The following is a 20,801-nucleotide window of genomic DNA, read 5'->3' on the forward strand; positions in this document are numbered from 1 at the left end:
AGTCTAAAGTAACCCAGGCCGATGCTGAATGCGCAAAAGTCATGGAGGAAATGGAAGGAATTTCCCTTATTAGCCAAGCTCCTAGGGTCTCTAATATTGTGCTAGGAGAATAGATTCTTCTTTTCTTACTGCCTGCTGCTTCCCTGAGTTCAGTTAAATGTCAGCGCAGCATCAACAAAGTGCAAATTACCAGAGGGCGTGTAGCTCTTTCAGTCCCACTGAACCTATCAACGGGGATTTAATAGTGTATCCCTCAGGCTGGCTTGGATTGGGGTAAATCCCTGACGGGGACACCACATCCCGTTTCAGATGAGGGGGCACGAGGCAGATCTCTCAGGCTGGTACAGGAAGACGGGGCGGGAACAGAAACACATGCTTCTCCCCTCTCCAGGGAAACCCGGGACTGTCTAGTGCAAGCAGGGCTGTGATTCAGCGGGAATCACCTGGCAAAAGACATGGGAACAAGTCAACCCTGGCTAGAGGCAGGTAATCCCTGTGCACGTTCAGGCTCCTGTGCGGTGCAACAGGACAGTACAACACAATATTGCTGAAGACCCAAAGGGTGAATTTCACCTCACTAAACCCAAACGAGCTGCAAATGATGCCAGGCTCAAATGTGACAAAGGAGCAAAGGTTATGGACTGAGGGAATCCTGGTTTGCTCCTTCCTCATATGTGACACAGCGAAGCTTCTCGCAAGTAACCACCCAAGGGATTGACAAATAGGCTCCAGAGGGTGGTCTTGAATGAAAGGCTGAAGAAAATTGTCCTGCTTCTGTATCACCCAGGGCTAGTTGGGAGGAAAAATCCATATTCACGTGTGAGGTGCTGAGATACTGGGAACTTGGGCCAAGATTTTCAAAACTGACCAGTGATTTCGGGTTCCCAACTTGAGAGACCTTAGAGGAGCCTGAATCTCAGAGAGTGGGTGGCTCAGCATGACCTGAAAACCAGGCCCCTTTCAAATGGCTCCATTTGGGACCCCAGAATCCCCAGTTATTTTTGTGAATCTTCACGGTTGATCTACCGTAAAGTCGTGTAAGGCAGGAAGCCGCCAGTGGAAGTCAGGTCGTTTGTGTAGTGAAGGGTGTGGGTGCGCAGGGGGGCGGAGAGCATCCTTGGGTTTCAATTTTTGTTCTCAGTTAATGATGGAGTCAACTCTATGGATTTGGTGCATGGACCTCAGTAGGACTGAGAGTCAAGTCTGGCCTGTTCGCTTTTATTGTTTTCTTTTCTCCACCTGCTTTTTCAATGTCCCACTAAATTAGGCTTCTTGCCAGCAGCTGAAATAGAAAGACCAAAAAACTGGATGGGCCATGGAGACAGACTTCCCCTCTCTTTCCTAGACTTGATCCTTTCCAGCTCAGGTGTGAGGATCCCGGGACAGGGTGGTGTTGCCCATAGAGAGAGGGGCACACTGTGGAGACCTACTGGACTCCTGTGTCCTGTGATATCAGCCTGTTTTGCCACACAGCACGGCAGCACACAGTGCAACCTGCCTCCTGGAGCCAAATCCCACGGGGATTCAAATCCTCCTTGGCTGGCTTCCAAGATGCTTTCCTCTTGGTCGAATGGAGCTGGCCAACAAACCCAGACAAGGGAAAATACCAGGAACAAACCCCCACCCCCACCCTAGTCAGAGCTTTTATCTTTCCCATAAAGACCCCTCTGACGAGCGATGGGGCACTTGGCCAGACAGCCCCCTAAATTCCACTCAACATGAAGGGTTGCACATGCTACGTTTTTGCCCTCGTCGCTGGGGGATGTTTTTCAGACAGTCTGAAGTTAACACTGATCCAGCACTTTTATCACTGGGGGGCCCTTCTGCCAGGTTCGTAAATGCCTCCCAGGGGCAGTCACATGATTTGTTTTGTTTTTGAAAAGCATTCTTGGACATCAGGAACCTATTGGTGCAAGCTACTACATGAGACTATTCCCTGATTATTATCAGCCTACCTGCCTTTGTTGCACCAAACCCCGGAGTACCTGGGTACCCTCCATCTCTTTCTCCTCCTCCTCCACATTATTATTATTATTTATATTTGCAATAGCTCCTAGCAGCTCCAGCCACAGAGCAGGACCCCCCCGGTACTAGGCGCTGCACCAACACAGAACAAAACCCCAGCCCCTGCCCCAAAGACCCTACAATCTACGTCTAAGACAAGACAGAACCGATAGATACAGACAGGGAAGCAATGAGACAACATTGGACAGGACGTGTGAGGTCTCAGGACACCATCAGCCTGGGAGTCGCAGGAGCAGATCCTCAGCTTCGCCTGGCTCCTTTGACTTGCAGCTCTGGGGTTTTCCCCAGCTGAGGACCTGGCCCAGAACTCCCCTTTCTAAGAGCACCCGGCTTTGGGGAATGGTGAAAATCAAAGCCTCCCGTCTCTGAAGCTCTGCAGGAATGAGCACAGGCTGTTGTTGGTAGAAGAGTCCGGCTGCCGCTGGACAGAGCCGAGCGGGGGAGCCAGAGAGAAGGGAACAGACTCCGCGCTAGATGGGAACCAGGACTCTAAAACTGTGGTCACCTGAGGGGCAGGTGCCTGCAGGCCGGCCTGCTCCGCTGAGAGCTGAGAGCCCGTGGTGACATCTGGAAGCAGGCTATTGTGTGAACATTCTGCTGGCTCAGCACCCGCCCCCGCTACTCCACACACAGGCTGGAAAGCAGGAGCCAGGCAGCCTGCTGAGCAGCCACGCCCCAAGCTTGTTAATACAAAGCGCACAATTTAGAGCAGCCTGGGGGAGTTCTCAGGGGGCCAGAGAGGCTCCAAGCAATAGTTTGTCTCATCAGGAGAGTGAAATGCACTGGGGAGGGTATCGATACACTTATTTTGCTACTGTGCCTGGAAAGGGAACCCACTGATTCCCTGCTGCTGGTTTTAAACTAATTAGGTTCCCTTTAAAGCAGGGAAATTCAAAGCAACTTTATTTAATGGGAAGGTTGGTGGTACTTTTCAATTGCCACCAAAGTGCCAAGCCATTTATGGATGCAGCCCCTACCCAAACCCTCACTCTCTTGCATGCCAAAGATTAAAGATAGTGAATGTATTTTATTTTATTTTAATCGCCTCTATCCCTTTGTTTGTGGGTCTATCTGCAAGTTTGGAACCAGATCCCTCTCCCCCGACGGGGGTTAAAGTTGGGACTGGACTGGTGTTTATTTTTCTTTTAATCAATTATTTCATATTGATTGATATTATTTATTTATTTTGACCCCAGCAGTTTCCAAAATGCACTTGGCACGGTCTTCAATTCCCCCGCCTCCATGGTATGGAATCAGAACTGCTCACGTGTGTCTTCAGCCCTATAGTGCTAGAGGCACTTCTCCTCTGGCTCACATCAACGTTTAGAGCAGGAGGATCCCAGTTCGATCTCTGTTGTCACCACGAAGTTCCAAGTAGCCACAGCTCGCAGTGAAGTGACAACCATGAAGTTCTAGATGGCCACAGAGTTGTTACACTATTGTATTGTTCTTCAGCCGTGAAGGTACAAGATCTGACTAGATGGTGCTATTTAAAAGCCACCCAACTGGTCAGCGGGCTAAGATGAGATGCACATGGAAGTTCTCTGAAGACATCAAGTGGTAATAGCACCCTCTGTACAGAGGGTAAGCAAGAACTCCTGGAACACACCAATTCTTCATCTGCATTGATTGTGGGTGGGTGTGCTGAGCTTACATAGGTAGAGAGCAACTGGATGCGGTTGGGCTACATGTGCCCTGAACTTCTCCATTGCCTGCTTCTGTAATTTTGTGGAAACAAGCCTGAGCCATCAACCTTTCACCTCTAGAGAGCTGGGTTCAAATCATCCATCAGGTCCTAAGGACTTGATTTAACTCGTACTCCAGCCCTTAATGGCTATTTGGCCACATGGGACAACCACCACCATCCAGGAAAGCATGATGGGGCCTGTCTGCATGGACAAGGCCTAGCACTGGAATAACAGGGCAGTGCACCTAAGTCACAAATCAGTGACTGCCGTGGTGCAGCAGCTCCCATAGCCTCCACCCATTCTTTGCGCTGCTCGGGTCAGCCCTATCAAACCCTCAGTTTCATGATCACCCCCCCAAAGGGGCTTCAATTTTTCCTCTCTGGGCAAACCAGCAGAGGTCCAAAGTCTGACTGTATCCGTGGCGAGGAGGGCGAGTCACAAAGAGAAATTGGGGACCAGCGACCGTTGACCGAATTGGGCCCTTGTCGCAAACTCTCCGGGATGCTGAGCGGGAACATCTGTTAGACAGAGAAGGTGCTGAGCTCTCGTTCCCATGAGAACACATTTCCACACTGAAGTGCTCCCCCACCCTCGTCTCTCTCTGCCCCCCTCTTAATTGGTTTGCAACTGCTAAATTTTTGGCTCCATGCTCAAGCCACAGGCTGGCTCCTATAGACCTGGCCTAACCCAAGAGTTCACGTAGGGAGCTCAGATCATTTAACTCCTCTTCCTCTCCATAGCAGCAACGCCCCGCTGGGCCCTCCATTGTCTCCCTCTCCCCTGCTCCAAGCACCTGGAGACCTTCTTGTAAAAACTTCATTTGTTGGGGGAAAGCTTTGATTAAAACAGCCAGGCAGGGGGCTCCCCCCTCCCCCGAGTCAATATTGGTTTTAGAACAGATGGGGGTAAGGAGGGAGGGTGGAGAGAAAAAGCGAGATGCCGGCAGCCCAAGAGGGGCCATTGAAAGCATCAGTGTTTTCGCAATGTGTGGATGCCTCTGTCCTAACTGCTCGGGGAATGGCAGGAGGCCCTGGGCAGTGCAGCAGAGATCAAAGTGGGCCAGACGTGGCGAGGTGGAGCCGCTCTGTGTGTCGCAGACCTTGGGGAACAAAAGCATCAAAGGAAATCAAATGAAACTAATTGAAGTGCTTTAACATTAAATAATGAGGGGGAGCCTTTCATGACATGCCAGCTTCTTCCCGTCAAGAGCCAGGGACATGCTTCCAAGAAAACCCAAGCGGCCAAAAATGCTACACACAAACCGGCCAGATAATTAAGGCCGGGCAGTGGATTGTGCCTGCTCAGAACACAGGTCCCTTTGCTTTCCCCGTTGAGAAGCCAGCAACTGAGCAGTGTAACTCAGAGAAGACTCTAAGCACATGACTCCTCCCGGTTCACTCATGCTTCCTGGAAAGGGGATGCTCACCCCACCCACGGTCCTGATCCAAACATCTCAGCACTTTGGGGAAGACTGGGTACAAGGGGGAACTCTGCAGCTATGGGTCAGCCTGGTGAGAAACCCCTCAAGAAATAGGAACCTGAGTTACTGTTATTACTATTGCTTATTTGTATTGCAGGACCTCCTGGAGACCCCAAATGGCCACATGGACAGTCCCTGCCCCACAGAGCTTACGGTCTCTGCATCCAAACCCAGCTGCTTTTTCAGGCATGGGTGCATGTGGACTCCTGTCACATGCCTATGCCTGTGTTTGTTAATCCTAGCTGGAGGGCAGCATTTCTTTTGGCAACAGGCAAGATTCCAGTTGGTGTAAAGAGACCCAGTTCCATCATGTCTTATGACTATGCCATATGATGCAGGACTGGTCCCAGGCAGCAAAACATGGGCAACTGAAGACAGATTGGAGGGGGTGGGCATTTGCTGGTTTGCTTAGTGAGCAGAAATCCTAGATCCTGTCTGGGTCACTTACATCCGGGCCTGATGGTATCCAAGGTAACATGGCATTTTGTGCAGAGCCTCTGCTACATTTGATACTGCCCAATGGAACTTGCCTTCTTTGTCCGTTCTCTTGGGCCAGGGAGTCACCATCAGCTCCTCTTCGTGGGGAACCAGGAAGGAAAACAATGAACTTTGGCGAGAACTCACCAGTTGCATCACCCTGTCCATCCACCCAACGAGGCACAGGGGGTGATGAGCAATCAGTGCGTGAAGGTTTCCCAGGTGTGGAGATATTACAAGCCCTTCCTCGGTGCTGCTCACGTCTGCCCCTTGCAGGTATGAACAGGACCCATGAGTGGAGCTCCCACAACATTCTGGCCCCAGGCTCCAGCACTGTGGGGGAAGGTAACTCCAGGGTCTCCTGGTAGAGTTGCACCAGGCAACTGTCTGCAAGCATTTGTTCATGGCAGCTTGGCTGTTCTAAAGGGATTTCTGTCTGACTGCTCTGCTGGCTCTCTGGTACTAGGACATTATGCCAGGGGACTCCCCACTTGCACCGAAATTACTGCTGGATGCAAATGTTGCAGTCGTATGTGACATGTTTGGAGTTTGTGGGGCTCAGTCCAGGTGACAATTCTTTCCCAGTGCAGGTTGGGGTGAATATGAGAGGCAGCTGCCATCACGACCCCTGTTGGAAACAACCACGATTGCAATTATGGCAAATTTAATGTCTTCTTATGAACAGCCCAGCTAGACATGGGCTAAATGCTTCGCAGAGGAGACTGCTTCCACTCCAGCCCCATGGTCCCAATCCATCTCGCGCCAAAAGCAATGGCAAAACTCCAGCTGACATCAGCGGGAGCCTGGCATTTGCAAAACAAAGCTAACTGATGCCATTTTTGATTATCAGGATTCAAAATTAACCCTGACCTCCAGAGGCATCCAGGATGACCCCCAACAGCAATTAATATTAACCCAGTGCCATTACCGGCTAGCAAAGGGAAAGCTTAGCAAACGGGACCTGTGCTGGAGGAAGGGGTTAGAGGAGAGAAACAACACAGGAAGACAACTTCAGGGGACGATCTCAGGTCGTGGCTTCTTTATTTTCTTTACTCATTGTACCAGGCAGCAACAAGCATGGAGACTAATTTCAGTTTGTCTTTATTCCGGCTGCAGATTAAGAGTAGTGGATTTGTGATTACCAGCCACCTAAGCACAAGGCAATCCTGCTTTTCCATCCTATTCCCTGAAAATGGAGGGTAAGCAATGAAGCAGGATCAACCCCGAGAGTCTATGCCAGGGACCCTCAATTTAGAAAGGGATGATAAACCCTTTCCTCCCAAGGATCAGCCCAACGCGTTCTGCAAAACAGATCGTTCCACCCTCCCCAAAGCCACGTCCAGTTACTGCCCAGGAAAATAAAAAAAGAGAACGAAGCAGCGACAGAATCCAGCGAAACCTGGCCAAATGTCTTTGTTAGCTGTTGGCTAAACCGGATTGTGGGCACGATGAAAGGAACCTACAAGAAGACAATTAGACTAAATTATGTCCAGTTACAGAAGACAAGTTAACAGCGAAATGTGGGGCAGGCCGACTCCAGCCAGGCTCAGTGTCTGGCTTACCCTATCGCTGTCACTCATACATCACAGATCAAGGGCAGCCCCTGTAGGCTGTTTTAAACTAGGACCAGCGGGAGGTTGGGCTAATGAGTAAAATCTGAACATTCCTCAAATTTCCCATCCATCCCAGGGCAAGGGGAGGGCTGGGGGTGGGGTGGGAGCTGGAACAAAAGCATCTCTCTCTGGTTGCTGATACATGGGCAGCCCTTAGACTGGGCTGAAAGAATTCCAGGGCCAGATCCTCAGATGGTGCAATTTGGCATAGCCAATCCGGCATTGGTTGACGATGCTTTGAAATGAAAATATTCCCGGGGGGGGGGGGGGAAGGAGACACGAAAAGCCCCCCCACACCCATACTCCCAGCCCTCAATCATGACTGTAATGAAACTGAGCAAATAATTAAGAGGCAATATGGTTGCTCCCTATGGTTGTAGCAGTGTCCCCTGGTGAGGGAAGGTATATCAACCACGCTTTCTTGTCTGAGTAACCCAGGAAACTAGCCCTGGCCTATCAAAAACTGAGGTGCTGTGGATCCCAGGCAGAGGCAAAAGGCTATTCGGGGCAATATCAGGCCTTTTCAGCATCTCTGAAAGCGGCCCCGGCCCCCTACTAGGGCATTATTCTTCTGAACATGACTTACTCCAGGGAGAGATTTGTTGAAAGCCGGAGCCTGAGCCATGACAAAACCAATAAATAAATCTCAGCCACCTATTTGGGTTTCTTTAAAGGGGAGGGAGTAAGGTGATTAAAATACATCAAAGAGATGGCCAGAAAAACCCGACCCAGCATTTTAGAAAGGAAGGGGAAAACGTAGCCACTTTGGCTCAGTGAAGTTACAAAACTTGAGCATCTTCCCCTAGCCGTCCACAGTGCTGGGGGTCCTTGACTGCCCCACTCTGCCAAAACGAGGCTCAAGATTTCCAAAGGTGACTAGAGATTTTGGGGGCATGGTCTGAGGTACCTTAACAGGGCCTCTAAGCACCAGTCCTCTGAGCACCCGGGCCTGTCTCCAGCTGGGCACACCTAAAACTCGAGACCAATTTGGAAAATGTTGGCCTAGGTTTGGTTGCCCCACGTTTCTCAGTGTTGCTACTGTCAGTTCAGTTCCACTGTTGGCAGCCGGGATGTAGACAAGACTCCTGGGGTTTTCACCCATTTATTGTCTCACCATATTCAGAGCAGCTCTACATGACATAGCGGTAAACAGGCTGTCAGCTGTCAACACTCTGAGTGGGATTGGCAAGAGTACCTCAGTGATTTAGGCGCACAAATCCCACTGACTTTCAATGGGGCTTGCGCTTCTAAGTCACTTTGGCTCTTTTCAAAATGCCGTCCTTTCCCTACACTCACACGCCCAACTGGGCTACCGGTGGAGCAGCTGAACTCCTGGTCGCAACAGTGGGAAATGTTGGGAAAGGAGCCTAATGTGGACAAGGCCTCATTTATCTGAGGGCAGACGGAGGTCAGCAACTCGCAGGAGACACTCAGCACCTGGCAGAGTCAGGCTGCAAATGAGCCAGAATATTTCAGAAGGAGTTACTGCGTTGAATTGAACTAGTCTTTGATAGAAAGGTAGGTAATTAATGTTTCCTCTCTGTTAGATACTCAGATACACACCCGAGAGAGAGGTGTCATTCTAATGTTGCTTTTGCCCACTATAGGATTATTATTATTTCTAGAGGCACCAGCCAAGCTCTGCACCCCATTGTGCTGGGCACTATAGAGACCCCTTGGTGTGAGACAGTCCCTGTCCCCAAGGTGTTACAGGCTAAACAGACAAGACAGTCGAAGGGCAGGAGGGGGAACAGGCAACCAGAGAAGTGAAGGGGCTTGTCAAAGTGGCAGGTCATGGCCTAGCCGGGCAGCATTTGTGCTTGGGAAGAGCCAGTGGAAGGGACCCATGAAAAGTGCCCAAACCCAGTCAAGTCAACACTCGCTTTTGAATTCAAACACATATCGGCAGAAAACGTCCCCCTCTTTGCTCGGCACTAAGTGAGCGAAGGCTTTGCGCGTATTGTGCCATCTCCATCACGGGCAGCCTTCCCGAGCCCCACCGTTCCGGAGTCTCTCTTCTTGTGTCTGGCAGGCCAGCTGCCGCCTCTTCTTGTGACACTCCTGGGCCAAGGTCCCACTCGCCGCCAAACTCACAGCCGCGTTCCGCGGAAGTTGCTACTCTGAAACTCACGGTAATGCCCCAAAGAAAGGTCTGGCCGAGGTGCAGTGCAACACGCTTTATTAGTAGCATTAATTCAAGCCGTTATTTTGCACCCTTCTCCAGGGAATCTGGGCGCAGCACAGGGCTTAAGTTGAGATAGCCAAGATCTCAGTGTGAGAGAAACCAAACCCCATCCTCCTCGGCAGGACCAGCTCTAGGCACCAGCAAACCAAACGCGTGCTTGGGCCGGCATTCCGGGAGGTTTTTTGGGTTTTTTTGCTTCGGCAGTTGCGCTCTCGTCAGCCAGGAAACTTAGCCTTAGGCCCCGATTCAGCAAAATACTTCAGCACACGCTAACGCCCAGCCTCGTTCAGAAACGCACGTGCCTAACAGGAAGGCTGTGCTTCCATCCCGTGGGACGTCCGGCGCACTGAAACGTGGACTCACGCGCCTTGCCAAATCATGACGGGCTTAAGCATGTGCTTAAATTGCTTTGCTGAATAGGGGGAAGGGGAGTCTTGCAGCTCTCTCTCAAAGCGGTCAGGTTCATGCTTAATCGTCTTTCTGAAGGGGACAAATGCCAACAGAAGGAGAAATTCCTGCCACCAAGTCCCCATGTGCTTCCCCCTCACATCCTGCCCTCAAGAGAAGAACGTGTGCATCCTACCCCTGCTGACCTGCTACCCGCGTGCAGCCCTGTAACAACAGCTGTCCCCCCTCCCCCTTTGGGATTTCCCTTGGGCAGGGATGGCTCTTGGGGCAAATATTTCTTTAGCCGGCAGATGGTGCAATGGAACATCGGAGGTGAAGGTTCGGGAAGAGCCGGATGCAGGGATTGCTGGGTACAATTTTTGGGCCAGGGTTATTATACGGGAGGACACACTCAATGGTCGTCACAGTCCCTTCTGGGCTTCAAATCTGTGCTGATTAAAGACGAGAAAATTAGGGGCGGGGGGAGGAAGAGAGAAAAAATAATCAGTAATAATCAACTTTTTCCCCTTTTTTCCCCTCATTAATGAAACCAGCATATGTTCCCCGTGCTGTTCTTCTGGTTCCTCTCCCTGTGTCTCTGTCTCCATCTCTCTCTCTGGGATTTTAATTACATTCATCTATTTCCACTCACTAGGTCTGTCACTTTCCAGCAGGACTGATGTAATTATATTGTGGGAAGCACCGGGCGCTTTGCTGAAGCCTGAGAGGATTAGCGGACCTCAGTGGCTTTTCCCACCCTCTCTGCCAGGTACCTGCACAAAGATGACAGATGGTCAGGGACTGTTTATCCCCCCTAATGAGCTGGTTCCTTAGCCAGTACAAAAGGAGATGTCTCCAGAAACACGTGTATATTTTCAATTAACTAGAAATACTCCCGACTCGGACAGCTTTGGCTGGTGCCTGGGAAGGGTCTGAACCCAGGCAGGAAAAGCAAACAAGCAAACAGAGACAGAAACTTTTCCGCCTGGATACAACCTGTGGCATTAGAAATAGTGTGGGTGACCTTTTAGTCAGCATCTTGTGTTACAACTTATCACAGTCAGCAGCCAGAGCGAGTGGTCGCGTCCCATTCCAGCATTCAGACTGCTAGCCACACGGAGGCAAAAAGGCTCTGGCAGAGATTGTGTGGCCTGGTGGTGGACAAGACTCTCGACTGGCACTTGGGAGTCCTGGCTTCTATTGCTGGCACTGCGGCCTGAGCTCGAGCAAGTCCCTTCACCTCGGGGTCTATTGTCTATTTAGATTGCAGGGCAGGGACTGTTTCTTACTGTGTACCTGGACAGTGGCTAGCAAAATGGGGCCTTGCTCTGGGTTGGCTCGTGTCCTGGTAACTGGGGACAGATTGTGCCCCAGGAAGTCTAGAGGGAAGCTGGCATAACGTACCCCTTCTCCTGGGCTTGGCAATGTGTATGTCACACCAATGTAGTGTCTCTCACACATCAGGTAGCAGGCCTAAAGGTATCTACCAGAGCTGGGCAGGAGCCAGACTGTCCTTTTCATGGGAAATTCTGTGATTTTGAAGACTAAATCATTCTGAATGGGAACACTGCCCCGACATTTTGAAATTTCCCACAAAATGGAATTAAAAAAAAAAAAAACCAACCACCACCAATGGGATTTTCAAACAAAACCTGGATTTTTGAAAACAAATCCATTTGGGGTCAATCGAAATGTTCCATTCTGATCAAACGGAAACATTTCATTCCCCTTTTGACTTTAAGCGTATACTCTATTATCAGTGATACCAGCCTCTAAAATCCAGTGCATTTGGAAATGAGAAGTCATCCCAAAATGGAAAATCAAAACATTCCATTCCGAAACTGATCAGGAAATTTCGTGTGCTAGGGACCACATCCTGAGCTGGCGTAAGCAGCATGGCTCCAGCAACTTCAGTGGAATTGCACTGATTTACACCAACTAAGGACTTCGCCCCAAAAGGGAAATGGCAATTTGATGCTCTGAATATCCCGTATCACGTTATGATGCACAGGAAGCAATCCAGGGCTTTCATTCTAGCGCACTCTGAATAGAGTTTCATTCGGTCTATGCTCACTACAAGCGGGTGCTTCTCAACCCTCAAAAAACAGGCAGTTCTTGATGGGCTACCTTGAATGCCAAAGCAGCATCCACTAGTTCGGTTCTAGGCAGAGGAAGTCCAGATTTCAAAAAAAGAGGGTGATTTCTTCTCCTGTGGATTCATTCCTCTTCCTTTCACTGTCATCCTTATGAACCCACCACACTGCGATCTTCATGGGCCCAACAGGAGTTGCGAGTACACAGCATCTTGCAGAACCAGTCCCAATCCAAACACTAGCTCCAATATTCTAGAGAGAAAGGACCTGAGCCTCCAGGTTTGAACCTAGAGATGGACCCAAACTTCTCCAAATTTGGGGGACATTCTTAGCCTCCGTACTGGTGACCACCCCCTTGTGGAGAGCTGTTAAGTTTGGGTGGGGGGTTGGATCCGAACTTCCCTTAAGTGTGGGGCTGCTCATACCCCACACTTGGCTCTAGGTCAACATTGTGCTTTGGTCAGTTGGTGAATTTTACATCTCTTCTTTTGTCTCCACACATTCCCACCTCCTTTTAACTTTCAGGGTCCCAAGCACTTGGGAGAAGCTGCTCTTATTGTTGCATTGAGCTTCCCACGACAAACTCAGCTGCTCTATCTGAGCCCAAGTCAGAGGTTAAATCTGCAACTTTTTTCTCTCTCTCTCTCTCTCTCTCTCTCTCAATGTTGAGAAAACAGAACCTTGATTGTCCCCCTGTTTAGCCAAAAACACTGGAACAAAATGGCACAGCTCTCCCTGCTAATTCACTCTCCCTCCCCTTCCCAGGTTTCTCGTGGGAATAAGTTAAGAGCCAGGCAGGAAAAAGTACTCTGACCTCCCCTACTGCAGAGATAGGCTACAGCAACCAGGGCATAGCTGTTTGCTTTCAAGAGCTAGGATACAAATTCCTGTCTTTGTAGAATATGTGGGAGGTGGTGGGGGGAATAAAATGATCCTACATTTTTAATCCCATAATAGGAAACGTACTTTATCGGGGAACCTGTCTGACCACCACCACTGGAGTATCCAAGCACTTAATAAGCAAGTAGTCCCCTGTGAGGTAGGGCAGCATTGTTATTCCAGTTTTACAGATGAGGAACACAGAGACTGAGTGACTTTGCCAAGGTCACACAGGAAGTCTGTAGCGGGGCAGGGACTTAAACTGTGGTCTCTCAAATGCTAGGGTGGTTTGGTGTCTCTACTCCTCATCTCATCTAAACTCCTGAGCTCCGTTAATGATATACAAAATGTGATGGGATGGATTCTCAGGTGGTCTAAACCAGTGTTTTGCTGCTGAGGATCTGACCCCAAACTATGAATCTAGTGGCAAGGAGTTCCCCGGGAAACTTCTCTTTGTCCTCACAGTGCTCAGCTGGATGGGCAATCCGTGATACAGCTGGTTAATGTCAATATCAGGGCCTCTGAAATGCCTTGACCATTCGGGATGAGTTTTTGTACTCAGCGTCTGAGAACAATCGTGTTGAAATCAGAGATGGTCTCGAACCAAACCCTTTGATCCAAACAACCTCAAACTTTGGGGAAGATGGAATCCGTATCTGAACGTCATGCCTCAGGTCCTTTTACTTAACAAAATTAAACCCAATCAGGGACAAAGTGGAGCTGCAAGATGTGTAATAATTAAACCGTTGCCAAGACAGTTAAGCCTCTGTCTGCGCCAGATGTTTATGGGACATCTCCCACTGGTGCAGTTCTCGTCTGTATATCACGAGATTGTCAGCTCCTTGTGGCAGGGACTGTCAAAAGCACCGAGCTCATCGTGGATTCTTCCGTAAACATGTAATAATAATAACAGTGTAGAGAAGAGACAGGAGACTGACAGTGTTCTTGTCACCATGGCAGCTAGATGCCACAGTGGTAAAAATGCCAGTGCCTTCTCTATACTAGGACTCCCACTAGTGCAGCAGGGGGAGCGTTACTCTTGTGCAAACAAAACATTAGTGGTATCATAAGGGGCAAATTTTGAGCCTATTCTTGGGGGAGGCTCAGCACTTCTCAAGAGCTGTCCCCTGAAGAGAGGCTTCAATGCCCCCTCCTCTAAAATGATCATTGTGATTTTTGCACACCCATAAACTTAAGTCCATAAGAACAGCCGTACTGGGTTAGACCAATGGCCCATCTAGCCCAGGATCCTGTCTTCCGACAGTGTCCAGTGCCAGGTGCGTCAGAGGGAATGAACAGAACAGGTAACCATCAAGTGATCCACCCCTGTCACCCATTCCCAGCTTCTGGCTGTGTACAATGTTTCAGGTGTAAGTTTTTGCATGGGCAAAGAAACTGTATTGTGCATATAAATCACATTTGGCCAACTAGCAAATAGCCCTCCACAAAGAGCTTCTGTGTGCAAAATCTTAACTACGAACAATTGTGCGCACTCAAAATTGCAGGGGCCGTTTTACAGGCTGCTTTAGGACGCTGAGTTCTTTCTAATAGACTGAGTCTGGGAATTTTTTGCAGCTGATACCTAAACCTGTGAGTCTAAAATCTATAAATGAGATAGTTGTTATTTCCTTCTACCTTGTCTTTAAAAGGAGATTGTCCCTGTAACATAGGTACAAGACATAGCTATGGAGCTAATGGCCTAGGATGCTGTTATGAGACACGCTGCGCCCAGAGACACCATCTTCCAGATGAAATGCAGGGGTAAAACCAAGGTCCTGACCCCCTGTGGTAATTAAAGATCCCACCGCAGTTTTTCCAAGAGTAAACGAGTTAGCCCTGCTTTCCTGGCCAAATTCCAGTTTGGATAATTATATTCACCCCCCTTGAGTCCAATGGGTCAGCTCCGTGGCAGCTGTGACATGACATAGTGCATGCTGGGCCATCAGAACCCAGCAGGAGTCCGGCTGGCCAGGACTTAGAAGGACCTGAGATGAAGATAAAAGGTGAGTTTTGGGTATTCAGCACATAACCCTGCTGCTAACTCATTAAAAGACAACATTTGCAGGTCCCCTTTAAACTGTTTATTCATTATTGAAAATACCATATGTTACATGTCCATTAAGATCAGCTTCCAGCAGCAAGATAAGCTGCTTCCATGTATTGTTCTTCTCTCCCTCCCTCCCTCTCTTTGGGATTTTAATTACATCCATCAACTCCTACCCCTCTGGTGAAGCTGACTTCATGTCTTACCAGCCCAGTGATGAAACGAGTCCTATTCTTTTTCCCCTTGGAAGAAAAGCAGTTGTTTCTCTCACTGCACCTTGGTCCTCCTCATGAGAGACGTTCAGCAGCCACTGTGAAAATTCAGCCAGGCCTGGAATTTATTTTAAGAAAACGTCCTTTAAATTTTTCATTAAACCTTCCCCCCCCAAGGCACGAGATGCTATTGCAAGCTTCAGTGCAACGCAACATTTATAGGCATGGAACGTCCAGGTGGGTAGGTATATTGGACGGCACTGGACAAACACATCTCCTTGACATATCCAGGACAATGGACGCCAGGGCATTGGATTATAGCTATGGGGCTCAAATGTGCATGGTGCTGAGCACCGTGTCCCCAATCCAGCCAAGTGTTTAGGCCCTTAATTCAGCAGCTTCTCCCTATTCAGCAAAGCACTTTAGCATATGCTTAACTTTAAGCATGTGCCTATATTTACGCATGCGCTCAAGTGCTCTGCTGAGCAGTGATGCACTCGCACACATGCTTTGATGAACTGCAGCCGTAGGCATGGGCTTAACTTTAAACCTGTGCGTAGCCCCCGCCCTCCCCCAAACGAAGCTACAGTTAATCTCAGGCTTTGAAGCAGGTACTTGAAATGCAGCCGTAGGGTGGGCTTTGCGCCAGGGAACTGCCCATTTGCTGTGAAAATCTGCCCAAATGTGGACATGCTATGAGCCTTTGACAAACCATGCTCAGTAGAGAGGTCTTAGATTTTAGCAGCTAAATTCCCCAAAGATTCCAGCCTCACTGAGCATATTTGAGCCTCTCACCGCTCCTAGAGTTGACCAGACTGTAGGCACCATCCTCACAGAACGACTGAGCAGGCTGCAGCCCAGGGCCATGGGAGCAAAGCTGGACGTTCCCTGTAAAGGCTGCTCCGGGCTGGGGTAGGGCCAGCCGAGGAATGGAACAGACAGCCGGGGGCTCGTCTCTGCTGTGCTGTCCATCACACACCCACCCCGCTGGCATACATGGAAGCGGAAGCTGTGTGACACTAATGCAGAGGGTACAAAAGCCAGACCGGGGCGAAGGGGAAGGAGTAGATTGGGACCAGGAATGTGATGAGACTGGGACGAAAGGGAGAGAAACTGGGATTTGCTGGGCAAGGCGATAAAGACTGAGAACTGGAGGGAAGGGAGGTTGGGCAAGGACAGGAACTCAGAGCCAGCAGAGGAGGCTGAAACCAGCTGCACCGAGCCTGGGACTGGCGCCTGGGTGGGGGCTGGAACAGGGGGGTCGGTGTGGGACAGCTTCCAACTGCATTAACCATGGGACCGTCCTTTCTTTCTCCGCAATCCCCTGCCTCTTTCACTACGCGCCGCCCAATGCTTGCAACCAACAAGGCAGGAGTCCCACAGGCAACAGACACCCCAGAGTAGGTCCACTCCACACACTGAATGAGGTAAGGTCCTGTGGAAAAACGAATACACGATCATGCAGTTAAAGACTGTATCTTAATTCATATTCACAAAGGGGCCGAATTAAGGCTGCACAGACACCCTTCATCCTGGCATTTCCCAGCTTCTAAATGCTCGACTTTGCAAACTTAATAAAAGTTCTTTTAATGCAGTTTTTTCCATGTGTGATAATACTAAAGCTCCAGCCCTCTTATATCCCTTGCTGAGGCTTATTTTCTATCGCCCAGCCTGAGTTGAATGAATTAGTTGATGGTGGATGCAATACTTTCTTACTGAACAGGATTCATATGACAAAACCACCATACAAAGGCCCAGCCACTGTTTGAAATTGTGCTAGCAGCACTATCAGAATTCATTTTAGCATAGGGTGACCAGATAGTGAAAAAACGGGACAGGGGGTGGGGGGTAATAGGCACCTATATAAGAAAAAGTCCCCCAAAACGGGACTGTCCCTTTAAAAATGAGACATCTGGTCGCCCTATTTTAGCACAGCTTACTCAAACGGTGTGGACTGAACAGGGGCTTTTACTCCTGAGAGTCATGTGCCGACTACTCCGCCGAATGGGAGAATGGAGCACAGCATGAGAGCCTCCCCGAAGTGGGTTCAAATACAATCTGACTGTGGAGTGCAGATGGCACCCACCCGTACTTGAACCATATAGCCCCAGAGTTCAAACCCATGGTCTTCACCTTGCAAAAGCCCAAAGGGCCTTTGTGATTCAGGAACATGGTTTAAACACAGGCCAGTCCTATGTACACTGCAAAACCAAAGCGTGTTTTAATTACGTCAGGGAACTATCATGTTATAAACATCCTCCAATCCAGTAGGATTTACAGCGCAGCACCTAGATTCTATAGGGGTAGGAAGATGATAGCTCAATCTGCCCAGCATGGCTCCCACACACACGTCTAGGAAACTGTACTACAATGGTGTTAACATCCGCTGTGTTGCAGCAGGGTCTAACTGCCCGTCAGCTGGCTGCGTCTGCCCAGGAGGTGATTCTCATTAGGTCCTGATCCTGCTCCCTGTTCAGAGTGATGGGAGTTCTGCCACTGACTTCAGTAGCAGGATGAGCCTCTTTGTCTCATTGGTAAAGAGTGAAAATGTGCAAAAGAGTTCACCATTTCACTGCAACCACCAAAAGCCATCAATTAGCAGAACTTGCGACAAGGTTTCAAGGTCCCCTAATCTGAGCTGATCTTTCTATCTAGCCACCTATCCTCATGGATAGCTACACCGATCTATCTTTTTTCTTATACGCTGCCGATCTCCTTTTCCATATCTTTCTGCAGACCTGCGTAGTTCGGTGTACGTGGTTTTGGTAACAAATGCTTCAGTGCCCCAAGTCCAGTTTTCAGGCGCAACCCTACAATAACAAACTAGTTTGCCTGCACGCAGGCATGCTCCAGGGAAAAGCGTTTGGCAAGGGAGCTGATTTCAGTTGCAAGCTGCCATTGTGTTTCAGTTATGGCAATAAGGTGTATCATTAATGTATTAATTATTTACAGAGCACCATACGGGGACATAAAAGATCTGATTAGGGTAACTGGCTGCTAGCAAGCTCCTGCATTTTCATTATGTCAAATCCAGTTCTTCAATCATTGAGACGTTTTCATTGGCCACCTGCATGCAACAAAACAATCTTTGTTAAAAATCCCAATTAGCAGATAATGAGATAGGCAAAAAGAATTGTCTCACCAGCCCCATAGGAACACATTCCCTAGTCTTTCTATTTCTAAACGAACAAGCGTATTGTGTTTTTAATATGAAATACAACAAGTAGGAGACCAGCAAAGAACAGAGAGGAATAAAACAGAGGTTTGAAAAAGAAAAGTCTTCTTGTTGGTCACAAGTATCTTAAGGAGAGCTGTGTAGCTACACAACAGTGTCCATCTGAGGACCTCAAAGCACATTTAGGGTGAAATTCCTCTGCATGCAGAGGGCCAGCACCTTCAAAGTTGGGCGTAAGTGACTCATAGGACTTGCGGTGGCTCCTCTGCACCGGATGAATGTTATCTGTTAAGGAAACAGTTCTTTGGAGTAGGTCTGGCCTGTTACAGATGAGGGAGATGAAGTATGGATAATTTAAGTGACTCACCCAGTATCATACAGGAGCTTTGTGGAAGAGCCAGGAACACCTCCAGACTCCATGCATGGATGGTCCACTGGATTGCTGTAGCTGCATATGGGGATTTAGACACATTCCTATGGGATCCTTCAATGGACATTGACATCATCGGGCCTTGAAAACCTTAGCTAATTCGCATGATCGGATCTTTCATATTGTTCTGAAGAAGCCACTCTGAGGTCCCTAACAAATCGGTAACGTTAGTGAAAGTTATATCCGTTTACAGTATGCCAAGGCCAAACGTTCAAAAATCATGAGATTGGCTTTAAAGTCATGAGATTATGTAAAAATAATAGATTTAGTTGTTCTTTTTATTTGCCTTCTGCTTTCTGAGCCTTTAGGGTGCACTGGGTCAAAGTCATCCTTGGTGCAGCCCCCAGTAAATGCAGTCAAAGGAGAGATGCCAGGGATAAATTCAGCTCACTGTGTTTTCAATACAGAATGTGTTTGAGCCTTCTAGCCTAGCACATATTCCTGCATCCTACTGCTACCTGCAGTTTGGAGATATTGTCATAGATATATTATTCTGTGCAGATGGGATTATCATACTGTTCATGTTACAATGTATTTATGGAGGCATCTCCAGAGCACCTATGGTAAGCTGGATGTAGTACTAAGTGCGCCATGGGAAGTTCTTTGCATCCGATGGCTTTGACTGGATGGGAGTAAAGAGAAAACAGCAAGTACTGGCTCCACCACCCCTCAACCAAGCATCAGAACTTAAGAATGGAGAAGACGTAGCAAATTCAATCCCTGCAAAATGGGCTTGGCGTTTTCTGAATGGGCTTCGTTTTGTTATTCATTCCGAGGAAAATAATACAATGGGGGATGCTTAAAATATCTTCAAAGCACCAAGCAGGTTTTCTTTTCCTCGTCGGTGCCTGATTTTCATAAACCATTAATGCTGAGGGATAGAGTGCGAGTACTGGAAACAGGCCAAAAGCAGGTCCTCCCGGTCCAGGATCTGAGCCTCTTTCAGCCCAAAGATGCCAACTTCAGTTTGGAAACCACTTTCGGAGATTATTTACTTTGATTAGCAGCAACACTGCTCAACTGAGGTCACTCCGGAGTAATGCATGTCAAGCTAAGCTCATAGGTGTCCGCAGGTTCAGGACTAACCAAGTGCATTAGCTTTATTTTGCATCGTTGGGAACTTACAGAATAAGGAGTCTGGGTCTACTAAATGTACTTGTATGAATAAACATGTTGATTAATAGAAGCCAACCATGTTGATCTGCGGATAAACCACCCCGAAAGCCCACGATGGCTCAGACACGGGCATGTGTAGTAATAAAATGATCTGTCTTGGCAGAAGGAAAAGGAGAGGATGGTGGCTAGTCTTTATTTGTGATGGTTGCTGAGATCTGTATAATAAATGGGACAGCAATCTTTTGAAAACGACTCTATAGCTAGAAGGTCTAATATCCCCTAGAGATATACTTGTAATACCCATTGGGGCTAATAATAATTTATTATTATTTATTATTTGTATTAGAGTGGTGTATTAGAGGCCCATAGTGCTGTGCAAATGAAGTAATAGACAGTCACTGCCTCAAAGAACTTACAATCTAAATCAATCTAGAGGAGAATGAAGTCCTACCTTCACTCTGGAGATAGTTACTCCAGTTTGCAGTAGAGACTCTAATGGCTACAGAACATGTCTAACCACCCAAAGTACAGGCCCCCATCAGCAATGTTTCTGCTGCTTCAATCTGTTTAGACCCAGACATGCCCATATCTGTACAGCACTGGATCCATAAGTACTGCAAATCCACAGATCTGTATGGTTTGCTTGTATCAGTGAGCACGCTCTTCCTTTCCAGCTCCCTCTTCTGTTAATCCTGGAGGTGGCTGTTTCTCCGACACAAAGGCTTCGGGTCTGTTCTTTTATGGAGGGTGAAATTCCCTCCTTGAAGCAGAAACACAGCTGAGGTCAAGAACGTGCTCTAATAACGCACAGTCAGTGATGCCAACGAAACTATGAGTCAGGAGACAGCCCTGCTATGTCAACAGCCTCCAGTATGGTCTTGATGGCTGCAAGTCAAGCCCTGGATTTATGTTCCCTTTCTGTGTGTTCTCAAGTTCAGACAAGGGCCACGAGGAACAGAAAGCAGAGGGGCTGGCACACCTTCACTGGCTGGAAAGA

Source organism: Mauremys mutica, chromosome 21, assembly GCF_020497125.1.
Source record: "Mauremys mutica isolate MM-2020 ecotype Southern chromosome 21, ASM2049712v1, whole genome shotgun sequence".
NCBI lineage: Eukaryota > Metazoa > Chordata > Testudines > Geoemydidae > Mauremys > Mauremys mutica.